General features: G+C 36.9%; 1 long non-coding RNA gene across 1 annotated transcript in view; it reads right to left on the bottom strand.

The window, feature by feature from the left end:
- Nucleotides 1-859: 859 nt before the first annotated feature.
- The window catches only part of LOC116529894, a 40,866-nt gene continuing 26,424 nt past the window's right edge, over nt 860-15,301 (bottom strand). Inside the window, exons 2-3 of the long non-coding RNA XR_004259728.1 lie at nt 2,989-3,265; nt 860-2,276 (exon numbers count right to left, since the gene is read on the bottom strand). This is a non-coding gene — a long non-coding RNA (uncharacterized LOC116529894). The remainder of the gene's footprint in view (nt 2,277-2,988; nt 3,266-15,301) is intronic.

The following is a 15,301-nucleotide window of genomic DNA, read 5'->3' on the forward strand; positions in this document are numbered from 1 at the left end:
CTTTTCTGCCCCTAATTTTATTATTGTTTTTTATCAATTTTACATAGTTTTCCTAAAAATCAACAGTGTCCCAAAGGAGTTGAAAGCATATGTCCATGCAAAAAACTGCACAGGGACATTTATAGCAGCTTTATTCATAATTGCCCAAACTTGGAAGCAACCAAGAAGTTCTCCAATAGGTAAATGGATGAATGAACTATGGTACCTCCAGACAATGAAATAATATTCAGTCCTAAAAAGAAATGAGACATCAAGCCATGAAAAGACAAGGAGAAAATTTAAATGCATATTACTAAGTGAAAGAAACAAATCTGAAAAGTTACATGCTGTTGGATTACAACTATGTGGCATTCTGGAAAGGGCAAAACTATGGAGACAGTAAAAATAACAGTGGTTGCCAAGGGTTAAAGGGAGGCAGGGATGAATAAGCAGAACACAGGATTTTTAGCACAGTGAAATATTCTATAATAGTGGATACATGTTATCATAGATTTGTTCAAACTTACAGAATGTACAACACCAAGAGTGAACCCTAATGTAAACTATGAACTTGGGTGATAATGATAAGTCAAGGCAGGTCTGTCAGTTGTAACAAATGTACCATGCTGGTGAGAGATATGGACAATGGGGGAGGCTGTGCACATGGGGGCAGAGGGTACACCTGAAATTGTTGTATCTTCCTCTCAGTTTTGCTTGAACCTAAAACAGCTCTTTTTTAAAAACATCTTTTTTTAAAAAAAATGACAGTGTTATAAAAATTTCTAAGCTAGAAAAGACCTTGAGTGATTATCTTCCATCTCCCTATTTTAGACAGCATCACAATAACATCATCCTAGACAGATGAAGAGCTATTATTTTTAAAACCTCCAGAGTAGACAACCTCCCAACATTAACAACTCTCACTGTCAGGAAATTCTTCCATCTATAATCTAAATCTCTCATGCTGCTGTTCAAATCAGTTTTCACTCTGCAGAGCTGAGTCAATATTGAGAACAGCTGGTCTTCAGTTTCTATGCAGAAATTCTTCATTTGCTGCCACTGTAATGTAATGAGATTATATTTTCTGTGTAGCTTTGATTTAGTTCTTCGCTTACATCCTTGTCCAAGCTGATTAACCCGCTTCCCAGCCTACACATAGAGTTCATTCGTACCCTTATCTAGACTCCTACATCACTTTTCAAGTATCTCTACTAGAGCATTATCACAACTTAGTGTAATTATATGTTGATGTGACTGTCTCCCCACACCTCCTTCTATCTTATTCATATGCCTATCTCTGTAATTGATATGTAATAGGCTTTCAATAAATGACTGTCAAATGAATGAATGAATGAATGAATGAATAAATGAAATGGCACCCAGATAAACCATTTTCTTCTAACTATTTAGCTAAGGATGTGGGTGTCCTCTGTCAGGTAAGTTTCTCTTGATAAAAAGTAACAACTATACTAGTTTCGACCAAAACAGAGAATGTATGGAAGAATACTAGAATCACTTACAGGATCAAAGGAAGATGGATCAGAAAAGGTAGGAACTTGGGGGTTTTCTCTGCAGGAGGTTGTGGGCCTTCTTTCCAGAGTATTACAATGTGTCTCAGCTACCAACAACTTTCAAATTATACTATTTCTCTTCTTGCAACACTTTCAGTACACAAAAGAGACAAACTGATTGGCCCAGCTTAGGTGAGATAACAGGCCTGAACCAATTAGTCATGGTCCAGGGAACAAAGATGGCTAATGGAGACACAGCTAGGGCAAAGGCCAGCAGAGGACATGTCTGTGCATGACGGCAGCTCCCCAGAAAAGAGGAACCCTGCATTGTAGAGACACCTGGAACGATGACTACTACCAACAATCACTGAGCCCTTGGGCCCATTGTCACAGCTGAGTTATTGAGAGGATGTCACAGACCTAAATAAACAAGGTAATTACACTTTTTTTTCATTTCCTTATTTCTCTTTAGGCCCTCCGTTACCAAAATTTAAGATAAAAACCTATCTTACTGAGTTGAAATGTAAATTTCCTTTGAACTAGGGATCAGTACTTGAGCTAGTGATAAATATTATCACAAGATTTACAGCACACAGAAAAGTCTTTCAGAAATTCAGTACTTTTTATATGTCATTGAATTAGTAGCAGACACATGTCTAAGCGACTGAATCGCAAAGGGCAAAAAGGTAGAGGTGTTGCCATGGCCTAACACCCTGCCAACTTGCTCCACATGCCTGCAGTATCCTAATCCTGAAGTTCCTCATGAGTACACATGCCAAGAAGACACTGTAAAAGGAGAGGAGGAACAATTGGTCAGTTATGTAATAACAATAATTTGCAATAATTTAGAAGTGTTCAGTTTAAGTCAAATTATTTCATATCTCTTGTCTCATTTTACAATTGAGTTAGACACCTATCACACATTAAAATAGCCACACAAAAAATTCTTTGCAGCTCTTTCCACAAAGAGAAGTCAATTTCCCCACCCCTTGAATCTGAGCTGATAGAGACTTGGTTTGACTAAATGAGAGAAAATGACTTTGTGTGAATTCCAAGCTTAGGCCTTGAGAGACTTCACAAACAAGCAAACAAAAAAATTAGAAATCATGTGGAGACACCAAAATTTGAAGATGTTCGTTGGATCGAAGTAGATAACCTAAACATCACCCAAATGCAGTGGCCCTTTGCCCTTTATCTAATTTGGCACAAATCTATAATCTTCTTACAAAGAAACTTTTGTTTGGCATATCTTTATCTTTCTATCTATTCATCTGTCTGTGAAACCTCCAAGTTTATAGGCAAAGCAGTTTGGTTTCCTAACACTTTAAGAAAAAAAATTATACTTAGAATTTGGCTAATCCAGAAGTGCTATTCTCCAGGTTAAGACATTCAGGCAGTGTATAAAATTTTCCTAAATGTAAGATCATTTTCAAAATTCTTGCTGGTTTTTTTTTTTTGTGTGTGTGTATGTGTTATTTGCTGAGAGAATTAAACTTACGTTTTTATGTTTCCAGTTCTGTTCTCCTGTGTGAGCACCTGAAAGTTAACAGGGTAGTTGTAATCTACAGGCCATCTCCCTGGATGTGGAGATTTGGCTCTGCTCCACTTCATCTTCTCTGACTTCCTGATTTGAAGATCTGTCACAGGCCCCTTGCTGTGAGACCTTTTTTCTGTTTTGCTTTTATCTTTACTCAGAGACTTTCAAGAATTCTTCTTTGTTCCTCCCATTTCCATAGTTACTTTGGTATTTGAATATTTTCCTATGTTTCATCCTGCTGAAAGAGTTTATGGATGCTTAGTTTGAATATAGGATGAGAGCTGGGATACTTAATAATTAGCACAGAAGCCAGCCTAGAAATTCCCACAGCTGGCTGTACCTTATACCCCTCTCTACTCATTATTTTTACTATGGTTTTGGTAACATTTTGTTTTTCAAAAATGAAACAAGTCACAGTTTCTTGACTAAAGAGTATCATATTCATTTTATATGGCTCTACCTTTTTATTTATTTTTAATCTAATGTCATTACTGTTCTTTTTTCAGTTTCCAGTTCTGATTTTATTTTATCCTATGATAATTCTTTGGTTTTCTATATCTCATTATTCTATTCCCCCTTCCCTAAATATAGCATCTCTTTTTACTCTGAAAAAGGATTGTGATCACCCTGATAAACAGTAGGCAAAAAAATCCTAAGCTCTTTGGAACAAGAGTTAAAACATATTATTTTAAGAGATGTCTTCAATCTCTATGATTTCTCCAGACACCAGGACACTATAGAACCAGCTGCCTCTATTCACATTCACTACTTGCCACTCCAAAAGAAACAATGATACCATGAAATGAAGGGAGGGAGGGGCTTCATGAGAAAATTGGGACACTATTGATGAAAAACATCAAAAAGAAATTCTTCTAATTCACTTTAAATGGAGTTTATATTGGGAAAAAATAAATAAATAAAGTGGAGCATTTGATCCCATTCATCAAAAAGCACTTACTGAGCACCTTGGTAATACAGGTTGTATCTGCATGCCTCAATTTCCAGCATGCTTATATAAATTATCTCATATGTGAGGTAGGTAAGCAGAAAATCAATGAGTTATTGTCTATGAAACACTTTAACTGAATACACAATATAAACATTAAGAAAAAATATTTCGGTTTTACGCATAAGCAAATGGGGTCTCAAAGAAGTGGAGAGCCCTACCTAGTCTGACAGGCCTGGTGTCCTGACTTCCATAAAGCTTTGCATCACACTGCTTTTCTGTGAGCCTCCTCTGTGCAAGGCAGAGGGATATATGGAAACCTCTGATTTGAAAAGGTTTACAAATCAGTTATGGAGAAATGTCATACACATAAAAGAATAACATGATGATGATGGTTGTGGTGGTGAAGATGATGTTAGTTGACACTTTTATAGTGCTTACCCTGTGCTAGGCATTGTTACACAAGTACTGACCCATTTAATTCTCTCAGCAATCTTTTAAAATAGGCATCATGAGATAATTAAGGCAGAGAGATTTAGTTACTTGCCCGAAGTCACCCGGATAGTGGGTGGTAGGATTGAAATCATTCGACGTCAGCTGCCTGGCGCCAGGGGCTATGTTTGACTACTATACTCTACTGCCTTTCTGTAAAACAGTATATGGAAACATTCCATATTCATGACATAATTAGTATGGTAGAATGTCAGGGAGATTTATATTGGGGAAAAAAAAGACAAGCATTTGTCTCACCAAAAAACTAGTATAGAACAGAAATTTGGGGAAAGATTTAGTTAAACAGAAGAAGCTAAGAAAATATGAAAGATAGAAAAGAAAAAGAAACTCTGCCCCATGTTTTCAGGAACTACCCATGGAACCTGTGTGACTAAAAGAGAGGATCTGTGTGGTGGCAAAATGGATATTGACTGGAGTGTTAAGTGTGAATAAATTGTGACTTGTCTGCAATGAAAAGCTAAGACTAGACTCAGTAATAAATAATGAGAAACCCCAAAGGCTAAAGTTCTCAAAAATTTGCTTTCCTGTGATAAACACATTAGGGAGAGGAAGGCATAAAACTGAGAAGAGCAGTTAAGCAATGATTGCACAGGTCCCTGTGTCATGAGGTCACAGTGGGGCTTAGGCTAAAGTGACGTGCACGGGGAAGGGAAGGATAGCAAGCATATAAACAACATTACCCACTGAGGATTAATAGGACCTGGCAACTGACAGGATGAGGAAAATAAGGGATTTCCAGGGTGACTCGAAGCTTCCAAGCTTGCATGAATAAGAAAATAACAATGCCATTTATAGAAACAGGGATGTCCAGAAAGGGAGCTGATTTGGAGACATTCAGATTTGAATATACTAAATTTAGGGTGACAGGATAACATCCAAGTTGAAAGGCTGAGAATTGATTAACAAATATTTATTGAACCCCTATATTGTGTTAAGACAACATACTAGAGCCTGGGGAGACTGCTGTGACAAGACAAGGTCCCTCCTCTCAGGAAGCTTGGAGTGGCAACTAGAGGATTATGCAGATTAGAAGAAAGCCAATCTGCTGGATTAGATGGCTAGAGCCCGGATGGTGCTGTGTGTATATATATATATATTTTTTTTTCTCTCTCTCTTTTTATATTTAACCTTCTAAAAGATTCAACTATTTATATTCAGTCTCTCACCCCATTGAGTGAATTACTATGCACAGTTGTTTTTCTTCACAGAGAATTAAAGTTAAAAATGCTTATTTAGGAAACCTAGAGACAGGAGGGTATTCCAAGTCAAGTACCAGCTAGGGTTTGCTAACAGTAGGAATTATCAAGCTTCCAGTCAAGAGCCAGCATCAAAAAGAAGAAAAAAACAACTGCACAACAACCTGTTTGCTGATGGAGATCAGCAGGTTGCCTCTGCTCCTCATATGGACATGCAGACCCTAGGCTGATGACAACTATTTGCAGCTCACACTTGTGCCTGTCATTGGGTCTGGAGCTTAGTTTCAGAGTAGAAGAACCCAAGGGCTAGATATGGCCTATGGGCCTATTCTGTGTGGCCTATATAAGATTGTTTCTTTGAGACAATACTTAAATTTCAGGTTTGGAATTCAGAGGTTACACATAAAACTCAAGATTTCCAGCTGCTCTTGAAAAATCCGAATGTATTGTCAACATTGGGTCTTTTCTGCTGACAATATTGGGCTGGAGTTAAGTTAGAACTGCTTCCATATAGAAACAGTCCATACCCCTCACACAACAAATACTTGGCTACTTCACTCCTGATGTTCTCTGTATGGCTCCCGTAGTATTTGAACTTGCAAACTCTCAAATGTGTAGTTCTCTAGGGAAGTTAAGCAAACATGCTTTCTGGCAAGAGATAGTAGGCCAAGAAACTGTAGCAGCATCTGACATATTAAGAGGAATGAAAAATTGAAGGCACTCTCCAATAGCAAATAGGGGGCTCTTTCAGGAGAAAGATGCTTTGGTCATTAGCAAATGACACTTTGGGCATGTAATTTATATTTTCTGAAACTCAACTTCCTGATTTGTAAATTGAATCTAATAGGGATTCAACAATCCCACTACTGGTTATGTATCCAAAGGAAATAAAATCAGTATATTGAAGAGATAGCTGCACTTTCATGTTCACTGAAGCATTATTTATAATAACTAAGATAGAGAATCAGCCTAAGTGTCCATTAACAGATGAATATACCAAAAAATAATGTGGTACATATACACAATGTAATCCTATTGAGCCTTTTAAAAGAAGGAAATCCTGTCATTTGCCACAACATGGATAAACCTGGAGAACATTAAGTGAAATAAGCCAGGCAATCAAGAGACAAAGAACATATGATCTCAAATGCAGAATGTAAAAAAGTTGAACTCATAGAAGTAGACAGTGTAATGGTGGTTACCAAGGGCTGGGGGTGGGGAGTTGGGGGGAAGATGTTGGTCAAAGGATATAAAATTTCAGTTAAACAGCAGGAATAAGTTCAAAGGATCTATTGTACAATATGATGGCTATAGTTAATAACAAGGTATTGTATCCTTGAAAATTACTTAAAGGGTAGCTTTTAAGTGTTCTCAACACGCACACACAAAAAATATGTGATGTAATGCATCTTAATTAGCTTGATTTAGTCATTTCACAATGTGTACATATTTTTAAATGATGTTGTACATGATAAATACAGTTTTTATTTGTCAACTAAAACATTTTTAAAAGAAACTAACAGGATTTTTCCCCCCTAAAAAATTGCTGATGCCATTAAATGAGATCATGCTACATGAAATCCTTAGTACAGCGCCTGGCATTTATGATTGCTAAGTAAATTAAAATAATTCTTATAATTGTAGGTATTCTTTTCAGAGGCAATCACAAGCTTCAGGTGCAAATGTAACCTGGCTTTTCTGTATACTTCACTCACGCATGTCTACTGAGCACCTATTCTAGCTTCATGCAAGGCATTGGAAACACATATAGAACAGACATACCATCTAAGAAGAAAAATTGGAAGTAAAAGACTGAGAAGAGACCAAGAAAATTCAAGACCACAGTCAAGGAAAGAGTTATAGGCCAGTCGCAGTGGATCACGCCTGTAATCCCAGCACTTTGGGAGGCCTAGCCAGGCACATCACCTGAGGTCAGGTGTTCAAGAACCAGCCTGGCCAACATGGTGAAACTCCGTCTCTACAAACACACAAAAATTAGCCGGGCGTGATGGCAGATGCCTGTAATCCCAGCTACTCAGGAGGCTGAGGTGAGAGAATCACTTGAACACGGGAGGCAGAGGTTGCAGTGAGCCGAGATCATGCCATTACACTCCAGCCTGGGCAACAGAGTGAGACTCTGTCTCAGGAGAAAAAAAAAAAGTATACAGAAAGATGTCAGAAAAAGATGAAAGGCAGAGAATAAGTCTCTTCCTATGTTGAATTTAGATACAATATTTCATCCTCCACAGAAAAATGAGCATCCACAAAAAATGACTCTGTAACAACTAACCCTTATGTAGCACTTACTACACACCAAGCAGTATTCCAGCTGTTAATACTTTATACATATTAGTTCATATAATTTGCAGAACAACTTTTAGATAGGTTATTTTATTTAGCTTTTACAAATGCATAAAAACTGGCTCACAGAAGTCAATAATTTGCCCAAGGTTATTCAACTAACAAATTAGTAGAGATAAACTTTAAAACTAGGAATTCTGGCTCCACAGTCAATGTTTTTGAGCACTTTCAGATATGTATAAGGTAACTTGCAATTAGATTCTGGAAAAAAAGGTATTTTCATGACTGACACCTTTCCAAAAAATGTAGTCTACATGCTCAACCCAGCATGCTACTTTCTAGAATACATATAGAAGTAGACTAATGAAAAATTCCATGTTTTCTGATCAAACTTTTGCTTTGCTGTCAGAAAAGATTAACACCAAATCAGGGTTTTGAAGTTCTGAGGAGGAAATAAACACACCTTGGGCGTGCTCAGGAGCAAGCACACCACTTCTGCTTTCCAGTGAGTGCTGAAATTCTGAGAAAGAGAGCTGAATTTGGAAAGCAAATGACTGACCATATAAATAATGTTTAAGCCAGGCATGGTGGCATATGCCTGTAGTCCCTGCTACTGGGGAGGCCGAGGTGGGAGGATCATGTGAGCCCAGAAGTTTGAGTTCAGCCTGGACAACACAGGGAGACCTCATCTCTAAAATAATAATAATAATAATATGTAAAAAATAAAATGTGATAGAATGGGATGTGGATTGCTGCCCCTCCCAGGGTGGGAACACTTCACTGAGTCAGAGTAGCAAGAGATTCTCAATGTCTTGCCAAACTGTCTGAGTACTTGGCACAGTTCAATTATATACCGAAAAAAAAATCACAAATACAGAAAATGAGGTCAGTAATGATACTAGAAACTTTTTTATTGGAGTACTTATTCTGTGTCAGGTACAATTCCCAGTGCTTTCCAGGCAGTATCTCATTTAACTTTATAACTCTATGAGAGAGGTAGTAATATCTTCATTTCACAAAGGAAGAAACCAAGGCACAAAGATCACACAACTAATAAACACTTTCCAGAATCTGAACTCAAGTAGCTTGGCTTAGAGCCCATTGTTAATCACAACAACTTATTACATTCAAGTAAACATGTAATCTTGATTTTTAAATATCTTTTGACTAGGTTGATATTTTTATACAACTTAGAACATTTCTCAGGCCTTATTAAGGCCTGAATCAAAAAGCCCATGATCTTAACTGCAGAGGGGTGGATCTCCCATTAACATTTCTCTCCTATTAACTCGGGCTAGGCCTAAACTTTAAAGGTGATATATATTTTTAGGTTGGGTATAGATACAGACATAAATGTTGACACTAGTTTCTAGAATGACCGAGAAAGAAATTATATGAAATTTGAGTTGGTAACAGTTATGTCTTCACGTTTATTTAGATTGATTAAGCAGTTGTTTTCTTTTCATGTGGTGTTAATTTTGTTATTTTAAGTGGCACAATTAGATAGTAAGTCCATTAAATATTTTTTTCTACCTACAAGAACAAAATTTGAATAGAATCTTCAACATGAAAAACTAAAATCTCCTCACTAAAATCATATAATGGTTCACCACTAGATGGAGCAACTAAATTTTAAATATTTTTCATTCATGGCAAATCTTTAAGCTTCTTTTGAATTTCGTCCTGATTTTAGGTTGCCTATTTCTTAACTGCTCCCTTTTCTTTTTCTTTATCAGATGTTTAGAAGCATATTACAATCTCTAGTAGAGAAAATTTAAAAAAAACAATGCCACAATTAGTGCACTGAATGCTTGTAAAGAAAGTTTTGAGACAAAAGGAAACTAAAAAAGATTGACCATAGGCAAATAAAAGTTTAGGAATTAAAGCAAAATAAAAAATTTTAACAAATTAATTTTAATATGTTTAACAATGATATTCACTGTTCTATCTGCAATCTGCTATCTGACAATGTTACTCATCCCATTAAACCAAGCAAAAAAGACTTCTTACCTACCAGAATAAGTATCACACAGTTTGTGAATATATAGCCTCATGCATACATGATTCATGCATGCATCAAACAATACAAGTCCTGGCTGAAAGACTCAAGATAATGTTTGATAGTTTGACACGAGAAACAACAGTTTAGGCTTAGTAATTTTTGTGCAATTCAGGGAGGTTTTACAGACCATGTGTCTTATTCTCTTTCCACTAAAAACCAAAGCAATCATTCATTCATTTAATAAGTATTTATTGAGAGACGGCTATGTGCTGAGCCTCATAATCTCCGATCACTTTCATCACAGAGACAAAAGATATTGTCCCAGAATTAGTTCAAAGCTGATCGTCCCCTTAAATTTGCAGCCTAGCATAGGTCTGCTGTGGACCAACAAAGAGGAAAAATAGCTAGAATTAATAACTCCTGAAGCTTGTGAAAATCAAGATGATGAAAGAAAATAATCTAAACTGAATGAGGACAGGATGTTTCATTTATCTTCTACTGACTAAAGTTGTCACCAGTTGCTGTACATAGGACATTAGAAATCAACATCAGAACCATACAGAACATTCTTTAAAATGTATTCTGTGCATCACTGTATTTAATATAGCTATTTGCAAGTTATATGCTCATATTTCAGGCCAAGCCATTTTCATCTTTTTGTCACTATTACAAAGACCTAAATAATACTTTGTATAACATTAAAATTCTTTGTCTAGACTGATAACTGGGGTCAAAATTCTGTTAATCAGAAGGCCCAGGTCAGGTGAGCAGCACTTAAAAAAAAAAGATTCCTCATTAAAGCTTTTTCCTGCGTGAATGGGACAGCCACATTAATGCTGAAACACATTTCCAATTGGGCTTTTTGGTTATGCACTCAAAGACTATGAAATTTTCTCTTATTTATTTTTTTTAATTAATAATTACTTTTTTTTTTCAAGAGACAGGGTCTGTCTGTCACCCAGGCTGGAGTGCAGTGGCACGATTATAGCTCACTGCAGCCTCCAACTCCTGGCCTAAAGTGATCCTCTACCTCAGTCTCCGGAGTAGCTGGGACTACAGGTGCATGCCACCACACTCGGCTGAATTTTTATCTTATTTAGAGTTCGAAGAAGTTGATTGTTTCCCAAGTCCTTAGGAGATTCAAAATAACAAATGAGAAAGAGGATGACAATAACAGACATTTATTGAGCACCTGTTATTTTCAGGGCAATGTTTTAAGCATTTTATTTCACTTAATCTTCATGACAACCTTATGAGGTAGGTACTATTATTATCTGCAACTTCATACATGAGAAAGCTGAAGAGCAGAAAGGTTAAGTAACTTGCCCCACAGTTACATGGCTTTTATATGGCAGATCTGAGAGTTCCACACAAACAGCCTGGATCCAGACTCACTATGAAAACCACTAGCTATACTATGAAGAAAGATTGTTACTGGCAGACTCATAGACAGCAGCAAGAAATGACCATTACTAACCTGACAGCAAGGAAAGAGATGAAACACGAATAACAGCTAAAGAAATTCAAAGTGCACAGCAACCTAGAATTCTTTTAAACACCAGGAAACTGCTCTTTAAATACTTTTTGTTTTTGTTTGTTTGTTTTGTTTTTTTCTTTTTTGAGACGGAATCTCACTCGGTCACCCAGCCTGGAGTGCAGTGGTGGGATCTCCGCTCACTGCAACCTCTGCCTCCTGGGTTCAAGTGATTCTCCTGCCTCAGCCTCCAGAGTAGCTGGGACTACAGGCACATGCCACCATGCCCAGCTAATTTTTTGAAATACATTGTTTTCCAGATATTCCAAGACAATTCAGATTTTACATACTTCTATAACCCCTACAAGGACACCAAAAAATTTCCCACTGTTTTTCTCAGTTTTCAACTCAGAAAATATAGTTACTACCCAAAGCTTACTTGGCATGTAGGACAGTCTAGCAATGATTACAATGCAGCCCAGAAACTATCAGAGTCTATGTGTGAATCCAACTGTATCCTGGTAGGAAACATCATGGACTCCTAAGTTCTCTGAGAGTCATTTGTGTGCCCCTCCTGCCCAAACTAGGGACCCTGATATATAATGGCCAGGCTTTCTCCTAATGAGAGGCTGGAGTCTAAAGAGTACTCACAGATAGCCTCCACTAAGGGGAAGGCTTACAGAGGAGATACCACAAATCCTGTTAAGATGGCAGGGCATGTGCCCCACCCGACCAGGAGAACTAGAGTTACTGGATTTGTGGGTATGCATAGCATACTAAGGAGTCAATCCTCACAGACATAACGTGGCTTAGACCCAATCATATGTCTCAGATGAGGAAAGGGAAAATCTGTGAAAACTAGCCCCACTCCTATGAGACAAGCAGAAGCAAGAGAACATTTGTATACTACTGTCTGGCTCCACTGGGATCGACATCCTTAGCCAACTTTTCAGGGTGAGTCCCCCTTTCTCCTAAGACAGAAAGTGAACTAGAGAGCCTTTGGGGAGCTCTATAAACTCTCTAGAGAAAGACAAATAGTTCAGTATACAAATGATGCCAAGAGAGTGGAATGGGTACATGCATAGGTCCAGGTTTTATGATCCCCAAAGCTAATATAATTTAGGAATACATTTCTTAAGAAAAAGAACACAAAATAATGAATACAAACAATTAGATTCAAAAATGAAAACTCATATACAATGAGAAAAGAAATCACAACAAATTACGAGTCTTGAAAAACTGACAGATACCACAAACATTCAGAAAAGTGACAGAATATTTTATTAATTAATTTAAAAACATCTGTAATACTTTTTTCTATATTTTAAGACTGTTATCAAATTTGGAAAATATTGAGCTTTTATCATAAATCAGCTTTAAGATTTCAGGAAAATTCAAGTTTTCTTGGCAAGGACTATAGTAAAGAATTCTTTGAATTCACAACACTCTAATTATATTGCTGGGGTCTTAGAAGCAGCCCAGACAGGTGATGAGCCTGAAAACTTAAGCTTCCATAACTTAATGAAAAACCCACTTCTCTGTGAGCAGACAACTTCCAAGGTAGACTTGAGAAGCAGTAGAAAGCTCAGTAGTGATTATTTCTGTGTGGGCAATAGAAGCTAGCTGCCTACTGGAAGACTCCCACAGGTGGCCATTCGGAGACTTTGGGAATCACTTCATGTCTCAACAAAGTAAGCCACACAGTATCAACAGCGACTCAGAGGCTTTAGCTGGGTGTAGAAATCTCTGCATCTGCAAACTAAAAGAGAAACTGCATGACTCTGGACCATGTCAGTCCCTAGTGAGAGTGGCCTGAGATGCTGCAGAGTGTTACCCAGAGAGAAAGTATACACTCAAACGCAGAAGACAGGAACAGTGCGTCATCATGGGTGGTTTTCAAAAACCACTACTTTGCTGGGCATGGTGGCGCATGCCTGTAATCCCAGCTACTCAGGAGGCTGAGGCAGGAGAATTGCCTGAACCCAGGAGACGGAGGTTGCGGTGAGCCGAGATCGCGCCATTGCACTCCAGCCTGGGCAACAAGAGCGAAACTCCGTCTCAAAAAAAAGAAAAAAAAAAAAAAAAGAAAATACCTAGAAATATAGTGTTGCAATTGATGGTATTTAGGGGCTCTACCTGAAAACAATGTTTCAGCTTTGAAATCAAGTAGACTTAGATTTCCTCACCCCGTTTCAACATCTATTAACTCTTTCTAATCTTGTTTCGTCTATAACCTCAAACCCTTCACTTCCAGGCAATTTTAAAACAAACTCTAGATATCATTTACTGCTCAATCATCAGTATTCCGACAGTATCTTGAAAAGAAAGGACTCTAGAAAATATTAACCCTAATATCACGATCACACTTTTGAAATTAATACTAATTCTATAATATCAAGAAATGTGCAGTTATATACTTTCTTCTATTGATGCAAAAACTGGAAGAAAAAGAAACCCTCCAATAAACTGACAGTGAAAAATACTGCGTTTAAATCTTGGTTTTGATGAGTATGTCACCATGGCAAATACAAGTAATCCTTCTGGACCTGGATTTACCCTCAAAAATGAATAAAATGCCTGACCCACTTAGTTCTAATTTTCTCATCATTGTTTGCAAATAGCAGGTTACTTTTTTAAGCTTTAATATCTCAATAAAATGATAATAATAACTACCTTAGAAAGTTGTTAAGAATATTAATGAAGATAAAACATGTGAAGTGCCTGGCATAAAACTATCACTCAAAATAATATATTAGTTATCTTTCTCTTTTGAATCCCAAACTTAACTTGAAACAATACTGCTACATGTGGTTGCGTATAGTCATTGATCTGATTTTCTCCCTCCTATATTTATGATGACCTAGCAAACAGCTCAGTTTGTGTGTAATCCAAAGATCAGAGAGATTTATTGACTTGCCCAAAGTGCACAGCTGTTGAATGTCTGAACCAGAATTTGCATAGAAAACTCCTTACTCCTCCTGTTCTTCTGAACCTGTGATATCAAATGAAATTTAATGTGTGCTTGGAATGTTCTGTTCAGAGACAGGGAGACATATAATCATCTCAAGGAAAAATTTCATTTAGGTTATTTTTTAAATTTTTTTGAAACTTGGAGAAAATGAAACTACCTTAAAAATTATTTCTTGGGTGTTCAATATGCCAGAAGTTTCAGTTTTACTCTCTGTCCTAAAACAAAGCCATGTAAAGGTTTTATAAAAACTAATCATACTGAAGCTCAAATGTCCAATTTGTTATGTAAAATTTAACCTTTTAAAGCCAAGTGTTTATTGACCTTCAATAAATAATCACATTTAAAATCTAGCAATGAGAGTTTGCAGTGATTTTTAAATACTAAACAAAAATGGCCGTATTTTCTCATAAAATGAAATTAGAAAATATTACCTACCAGAAACACTGTAGCTTGACCAAATGCTAATTGCAAGCAGTGTTCCTGTTGTAACTTGGGTTGTAGGTGGTATGATACTCTCCAATCTTTCTTGATTTTGTGTATTTAGAAAGCCGAAGTCACGAAGTGGTTGTGGCTTCCCAGCAACAGGTCCTGCAGTAGGAACACAGGCTCTTCAGACTCTGGGATTCATTTACTTAACTCATTCACTTTAATGCCTTCTGGGTGAATGCTAGGTCTTTCTCAGCTACAAAATCTATTTTTAAAACTTTTTTTTTAAATCTCAGTGGTTTTGTACTTTTTTCTTTGTATGAATCCCACATTTCTTCTTGTTTCTAGGTATTTTATGTGGTTTGTTGTTATGTGAGTGAAATTCTCATCCTTGAATTTTCTTACTGACATTTATTGGTATATAAGTAAATTTTCATGGGCCTAG

The sequence above is a fragment of the Sapajus apella genome, unplaced genomic scaffold (genome assembly GCF_009761245.1).
Source record: "Sapajus apella isolate SASKATOON/1434 unplaced genomic scaffold, GSC_monkey_1.0 scaffold64, whole genome shotgun sequence".
In the NCBI taxonomy this organism is placed as follows: domain Eukaryota; kingdom Metazoa; phylum Chordata; class Mammalia; order Primates; family Cebidae; genus Sapajus; species Sapajus apella.